Source organism: Leopardus geoffroyi, chromosome D3 (genome assembly GCF_018350155.1).
Source record: "Leopardus geoffroyi isolate Oge1 chromosome D3, O.geoffroyi_Oge1_pat1.0, whole genome shotgun sequence".
Lineage (NCBI taxonomy): Eukaryota > Metazoa > Chordata > Mammalia > Carnivora > Felidae > Leopardus > Leopardus geoffroyi.
Window position 1 is genome coordinate 11,656,896 of NC_059339.1, and position 7,933 is coordinate 11,664,828.

General features: G+C 48.7%; 1 pseudogene; it reads left to right on the plus strand.

Moving 5' to 3' along the window:
- The first annotated feature begins 6,583 nt into the window (after window positions 1-6,583).
- On the plus strand, window positions 6,584-7,590 carry LOC123588211 (annotated as a pseudogene).
- Window positions 7,591-7,933: the final 343 nt, after the last annotated feature.

A 7,933-nucleotide genomic window follows, 5' to 3' on the forward strand; every position in this document is an offset into this window, starting at 1 on the left:
AAGAAAAACATGAAAAAGAATTTAAGAAGGTAGGTGTCTTCGTTGATGCTTGACGCAGAAGGAAATGGGATTGGAAACGGCTGTCCGTAGCTCCTCCCACGATTACAGTCACGGTCTGTCGTTCTCACTTCTTGCCTCAGGAATTTCCAGAGGACGGAAGGAAACGAAATAGCTCCAATTGCCAACGGGGGTGGGAATAAGAATAACAATAATAGTAATGATAACAATAATAATTGAGGAAGCCAGCTCTTGTGAAGTCAGTGATGCCATAAGCCTTCCTAAAGCCCCGTGACAGTCTAATGAGTCCCATTTTACAGAGGAGGAAACCGAGGTTCAGGGAGGGGAAGCGATTTGCCCACGGTCACACAGCAAGTAGCCGGCAGAGTCTGGATTTGAATCCAGGTCCCAGACTCCAAAGTCGCCAGGTAAATATTCTACTGACGGTTTTACATTTCTAGCTACAATCTGGGCCACGTACAATGAAAAAGAGGGTTTTTTTTTTTTTTTCACTTTAGCGTGCAAGAGACTGATGAACAAGGGTGGACGCCAAAGGGTTGGTATTTGTAGACCACGCCGGTGGTTTATGATGATGGTAGGGCAGAAACCTTGAAACTGACCCACTCGCAGCTAGGTTATATGGTAGCAGGTGGTCTGTCTGCAAGCATGGACGCTTTTATCCGCTCCTCTGTTCCTCTGCAATGTGACCTTTCAGCTCTTCCCAGGAGAAGGCAGATCCTGTTCTCCACCCCGTGAATGCAAGGTGGCCATGTGACTTGCTCTAGCCAATAGAATTTTAGCCAATAGAATGTAGGAGAAGCAATGCAATGCTGGTGGAAGCCAAGGCCCCAAGATGCATTGCAGCTTCCCCTTTTCCTCTGAGAACCGCACTCCCCTCCCCCCCACCCTGGCCAGTGTGGGAATGAGCCCCACCGAGCTGGCTGGAGAGATCCTACGCGGGCACAGAGACACCAGCAGGAGGGATTGGAGACCAGCCCTAACCAACCCGCTGCTAACACCAGATGCCCGAGTGAGCCCGGGGAGACCAGAAAGCCGCCTGGCTGAGCCCCCCCACCCCACCCCACCCTGCCTACCGCCTTGCAGAATCACGAGCTCCGCCAACGGCTGTCTTAAACCTCCAAGTTAGCAGGTCCAGTGACAGACAACACCTTTGAGTCACTATTTATGACATTTGCACAGACCCTTCCGTCCTGCGTTCTGTGGTCAAAGGACGCCATGATTCTCATCACCATGGTGGGACTCAAGCGGGTGGGAGCTCTGGGATCAGTTATGCGAACACATTTGCACAACATAACACGAAAGGCAGTCACTTACGAAATACCTATCGTGTGCCAGCTCTTGTCCTACGAATGCCCTGGTGCTAACTCATCCAACCCTCTCGACGCCCCTCTGTGGTTCGGACATAGCACCAACCCCATTTTACAAACGAGAACCTGAGGAACAGAGAGGCTAAATCCCTTGTGCACAGTAGGTAGGCATCGTCCAGCTGGGAGTCAAACCGGGGCCATCCGGCTCTAGAGACTGTGCTTTTAAAAGCCAGACCACGCTATGCTGCTCCGAGTAAGCCTGCTGCTTGCTCCAACCCGCTCCATGGCTCATCAGGAACGTGGCAAGTCAGTTAATTTCTCTGAGACGAAATTTCCCCACGCGTGCAATGGGGATGATTGTGGCTCCCTTACCAGGTTATTGGGAGACGAAATGAGACAGTGCAAGCACCCAGCGGCGTGCGGTAAATATCAGCTATAATAACGATGAATCGCTTTATATTTATGCAAGTGTTTAATTATAGAAATATTGCAGTAATAGGGGCACCTCGGTGGCTCTGTCGGTTAAGTGTCGGACTCCAGCTCAGGTCACGAACTCGCGGTTCGTGGGTTCGAGCCCCGCGTCGGGCTCTGTGCTGACAGCTCGGAGCCCGGAACCCGCTTCGGATTCTGTGTGTGTGTGTCTCTCTCTCTCTGCCCCTCCCCTACTCATGCTCTGTCTCCCTCTCTCTCTCAAGAATAAATAAACGTTAAGAGGTCATTTTAAAAAGGGAAATATTGCAGTAATAAATCACTAATTATTTTATACATCGGTACACGATAATTACTGGTCATGCTGTTATTGGAAGCCATCAAATTCTGACTCACGTAATGACCATCCCCACCATTTCCACTGGCCTCAGTTTTGACTCTGACTCTGCCTCTGTTGCTGATTTCTCTTCAGATGTTCCAAAAATTCACGGAGTCCACAAAGTACGCTGACATCCTTCGACATCTTAAGGAAGCCGAAAGGCAGAACCTAGCAGGACCTCAGCCTGACTTCTCTGTAGACCCGGAGCCTGTGTTCCTTCAGGGGTCCCTGAAGTCCTTGGGTTCTGGGGAACCTTTGGCTCCCCCAGAAACAGGCTGTCTTTGGAAACCTTACTTGGCCAAGGATTGGCCTCCCGTGTTTTCAGATGTTGGGGTTTGAAGGACAAAAACCTCAAAAGCATCCATTTCCAGCTTTTGGGCCACGAGGCCAGTGAAGAGCTCCTAGGATTCCCAGTGAAGCTCTGTGATGACTGACCAGCCTGAGGGTCTCTGCAGAGGTGACGGCCACCATCGGCAGCCACACGAGGAGGTGTTGTAGGGCATTCCTGATGGCCAGACGAGACTTGGGCAGTGAGACACATGTATCCCCCTCCAGGGCTGGGGGACTCAGACAGGGTGGCAGGGAGTCTGCTAAACTAAAGGTTTGCCCCCCTCCGGCAGGCTTAGTCAGCACAGAGATGCGCCTTCTGGATCCTTCTTCAAGGAAGGACTTGCCGTCCAGCTGCAGGGAGGGAGGTCAGCAGGTGGCCCCCAGCAGCCAGCTCCTTCAGATCTCTCTCAGCTGCAGAGAGCCACTGGCCCAAGGTCATGCCCTTCCAGGGGCCCAGGATGGAGGACTAAATGCCCAGCCAGTATGGCCCTGACGCAGGACAACCGTGCCGCAATATTCGCTCCCGGCCTCCTCGTCAAGCCAGCCGATGTTCTCCAGGTCTGCACTGAAGACCGTCCTTCCTTCTGTCCAAGGATGCTTTCACCTCTTCCTTCATGGGTGTCGATCCTTCATAGACACCTCGCACCCCAAACTCTGCCTCAGTGTCTGCTTCGAGAAAACCCAACCCGGGACACAGATGCATAACTTCTTCCAGTCTCCAACCTACCCCGCTTCTGCCTACACCAGGTCTTGCCAAACAAGGTATCGGCGTTTCTTTTGACATCAGCACGCACCCCCCACCTGCTTACCTGGGAGCTTACCTCCATTTTGCACACGCAATGAAGATTGTCCTCGTCATGAGTCAGTCATCACTTCCTTGGGTAATTTGGGCTAAGAATGGAAATGTTAGCAAGGCTCTTTTCACCCACCACCTTGACCTCCCTGGGTGGTCCTCCAGCAAGATGAGATCGTCTCCATTCTATAGAGGGAGAAACTGAGGCTCGGAGAGGTGGGACAAATGAATTGCCCATTAAGAATTTTAAGTCTAGTTTTCTACCTCCAAAGACAAAGCTGAGTAACTTGTGTTGTCCATGAACATTTCTTTCAGAAGATCCACTTGCTAGATACTTTTCGGCTCAGCATCTTGGGAAAGTGAGGTAGAGAAAGGCAGTGTAACTTGGTGGCTAAAGGTTCGGGGCTGGCGGGAGATGGTCTGCTTCCAAACCCCATTTCCGTGACACATGAGCTCTGTGACATTGGTCTGTGATCTAACCCCTCTGAGCCTCTGTCTTCTTGTCTATAGAATGGGGATGGTGGAAGTTCCTCCCTCAAAGAACAGTCGTGAGGGTTAGCAAGTCCATATTTGCTCGGTACTCAAAACAGTGCCAGCCACATCAAAAGCCTTCAGTAACTGTTGGATGCGATTATTAGAGAATAACTCGTGGAGACCAACCACGCCTGCAAATTCTCTGCCCAAAGGTGCTATGAATCCCAGTTTATGCATCAGTAAGAGGGACTCCCTCACAGGCTTCTTATAAAGGTTAAGAAATGGTACGTGCAGAAGGTCTCGGGCAAAATGGCTGCTCAATGAAAAGTAGTGAGTAGAACAATGGGAGTGGTTGGTCCTCCATGATCTTAGAAGGTACCAACACTGAGCCTCAACTTTTGTTCTTTATTTCCAGTGCACGGACAGAATTGTTCCTTTAGCAGTGACTTGGCTTTGCAGATGAACAGAAATGTGTTTATTTCATTTTTGGCCAGAGCGTTTACAACTCATCACAAAAGTGTTGATTGTCCAGGGGTCGATCCTTAGATTGATCGTTGGATCTGAGTTAGAGGGGACCCAGCCCCAGCCCCCCCACCCCTTGAAATTTTCTACGTCCCCTCTGATGCCTGGGATCAGACAGCTCTGCTGTCTAAGCAGAGTGCTCTGAGTCTGGATGGGACCCATATGGGTCCTGGTCCATGTTACTCCCCTTTGTGGTTCTCTGACCCCCTGACCCACACGTGAGACCAACCAGACGCCTTGAGGAGGTCCAGGACTTGTACCTCTGGGGCTGTCACAGGGCCCCATGGCCAGCCCTACTTGCAGGATACAGATCACTTCCGCAGGCCTGCGTGGCATTTCTTTCACAGACCTGTGCCACCCAAATGGTCCTCACCTGCCGATTTCAGGCAACTCAAATCATTTACATAGACAGGGCTCTGCAAAAAATATATGTCTGGGGCCTCATACGCATTCCTGGTGCAGCCCCACCTGTCGCAGTCAGAATTTGCGTCTGTCAGTTGTATGTTTCTTTTTATATAAAGACGCTTGTCTTTACTAAGATTACTGGGGAAGAAAAATAAGTTTTTTGAAGGAATGCTGGTTGCTGGAGAAACCATTTCAAAACGTGAAATAGACACAAAGGAAGTAGAATAAAAGAAATCGATTTTGGAAGTGAGATGTGGGGGGGCCTCTGATCTAGCACGAGCCTTTGCGGTGCAGATGGGGAAACTGAGCCCTGGAGGGTAGATCTTAATTGCACAGAGTCACCACGGTTATCTGGCCACATTCTAGGCTTGTAGGAAGCTTGAGACTTGCTGACAAGCACGAGTAATTGATTGATAATAAAAGCAGTCACCCATGGCCCGAGACCGAGTTTACAACCCTGATGCTAATGGACCCCAGAGAGGCAGAGGGTGCTGGTAACCACTTTCCCCGCATCTCCTAGGGCTAATGGCTTTATGGAGGTCATAAACTACTGAGTATTCCAATGATGAGAGTGACCTCCCTTGGCCAAATGACCCACCCTACCTTGATTGACATGCAGCCTGGCATTCCTTAGATGGGTAAGAACCAGCCTTTCTCTGGGCCGATGGCCTGAACCACCAGGCTCCACTGGGAATTTCCCAGATGTCTTGAAGGGTTGTCAGCCTTTGCTTGCCCATCCTGACTCAAGGCAGGAATGAATAGTTCAGACCAGCAGCTTCTACAGCACATACACAGCTTAGTCCAAACTCAGTTCTTGGATAATTATCCCATCTCTACACAGAACGGCTTAGAAGACATAGGGAGCGCCATTAGCCCCTTCCAGTTCTGAGGCTATCATTCATTCACTCAATCACTCACTCAGCTCATTTTAGTAAATGTGTTGGCCAGCCTCCCGGATGGTCCCCAATGACCCCTGCTGTCTAGACTTAATGCCCTTGCAGAAGACCCTCCCACACTGAAAGGGGCTGACCTAGGTCGCCAAGAAAATGTTGTAGAGATAACAGAGTGTGACTTTTGAGGCTAGTTCATAAAAGATACTTCAGCTTCCACCTTGTCCCCTCCTTTGGATCACCTGTCTGGGGGAGGCCAGCCACCATGTGGCGAGAACACCCAAGCAGCCTTGTAGGAAATCCACATCACAAGAAATTGAGGCCTCTGCCTGCCAGAAGCAAGCATGACTTCAGCCATGTGCGGGAAACACCTTGGAAATGGAGCCTCCAACCCCAGCCAAGCCTTCGGATGAGACCGCAATCTCATGAGAGTCCCTGAGCCAGACCCACCCAGCCACTTCCAGATTTCTGACCCACAGAAACTGAGATCACAAACGTGTATCGCTTTCAACTGCTGAATTTGGGGGTAATTAGTTCCACACCTACTAATGACTGATATAACAAATGTCCGTTGTATGCCAGGCCCTGAAATAGGGACTAGGGTGCAAAAGTGGACAAAGCAAATATAACCTCTGCCCTCCCAGAGCTTATAGTCCAGAAGCAAATTTTACAAAGAGGGTGCAGTTCGCCTGTCAGCCTCGAGACTGGATAGAAATTGGGATCCGAGACCAGTGCAGTCAAAATATAATTTTCTCTAGGAAGGAAAATTAAAGCAATGACTTTCACTTTATTGTTCTCTGTTGTTTGATTGCCTTTTCACAAACACATGCTGCTTTTAAAGTAATTTCTATCAGGGCGTCTTCTCATAAATACTTCTCGTGAGCATTTAATTGATACACATTTGTTGAAAGTCTTCTTGGCAGCATTTATCCAAAACTATCATAAAAATGTGCATACCCTTTGGCTCAGCCATTCCACTTAAATTAATTTATTATAAAGAAATATGCACAGCCCTTGTGGCTCCCCCAGCAGCACCATGGTGGTTGGCAAGAACAAGCACCTTACGAAAGGCAGCAAGAAACGAGCAAAGAAGAAAGTGGTGGATCCATTTTTTTCTTTTTTGGTTTATTTATTTTTGAGAGAGAGAGAGAGAGCATGATTGGGGGAGGGGCGGAGAGAGAGGAAGACACAGAATCTGAAGCAGGTTCCAGGCTCCGAGCTGTCAGCACAGAGCCCGACAAGGGGCTCGAACTTGTGAACCACGAGATCATGACCCAAGCCGAAGTCGGTCGCTCAACCGACTGAACCACTCAGGCGCCCCTGATCCATTTCCTAAGAAAGTGGTGCGATGTGAAAACACCGGCTATGTTCAATGTAAGAAGTATTAGAAAAACACGAGACACGAGAACTCAAAGAACCAAAATCGCACCTGATGGTCTCAAAGGTCATGTTTTTGAGGTGAGCCTTGCTGATCTGCGGAATGATGAAGTCGTATTTAGAAAACCCAAGTGAATTATTGAGGAGGGTCAGGGCAAAAGCTGCCTGACTAATCTCCGTGGCATCGATCTTACCCGTGACAAAATGCGCTCTCTGGTCAAAACACGGCAGACCATACCTGAAGCTCATGTCGATGTCAAGACTACCGATGGGTATTTGCTTTGTCTGTTTTGTGTTGGTTTTACTGCAAAACTCAACAATCAGATTGGGAAGCCCTCTTATGCTCAGCACCGATGGGTCCACCAGATTCAGGAAAAGATGACGGATACCATGACCCAAGAGGTGCAAATGAGTTGGAAGAAGCAGTCAATAATTTGATTCCAGATGGCATCGAAAAGACACGGAAAAGTCTTGCCGGCCTATGTATCCACTCCATGATGTCTTTGTTAGAAAAGTAAAAATGCTCAAGAAGGCCAAGTTTGAAGCAGGACAGCTCACGGAACTGCGCGGTGAAGGGAGTAGTTCTGAAAAGCTGCTGGGGATGAGACCGGTGCTAACGTTGAACGAGCTCATGGTTGTGAGCCACCAATCCAAGAATCTGTTTAAAATTCAGACATCACATTTGTGATGTCTTTAAAAAATATGCAGAAATATACGAAAGGACAGACATGAAAAGATGCCCACTGCACCGCTATTCAAGAGTGCAAAAACTTGGAAATGGCTTAAATGTCAGCAGTAGTAGGTGGGTTAAATTACTATTTCATTACGGGCCATCCATCTATTGGAATCTTATGTAACAATCAAAAATGATGATGTGGCTCTACCCTTATTTTCCAGACAGGCCATACAACGGAATATATTGTACAAGTCCATTTTAATAAAAAGCATATATGTTTATGCATAAAATTATTGGAAGGCTAAACCACAACATATTAATGATGTTATGTCT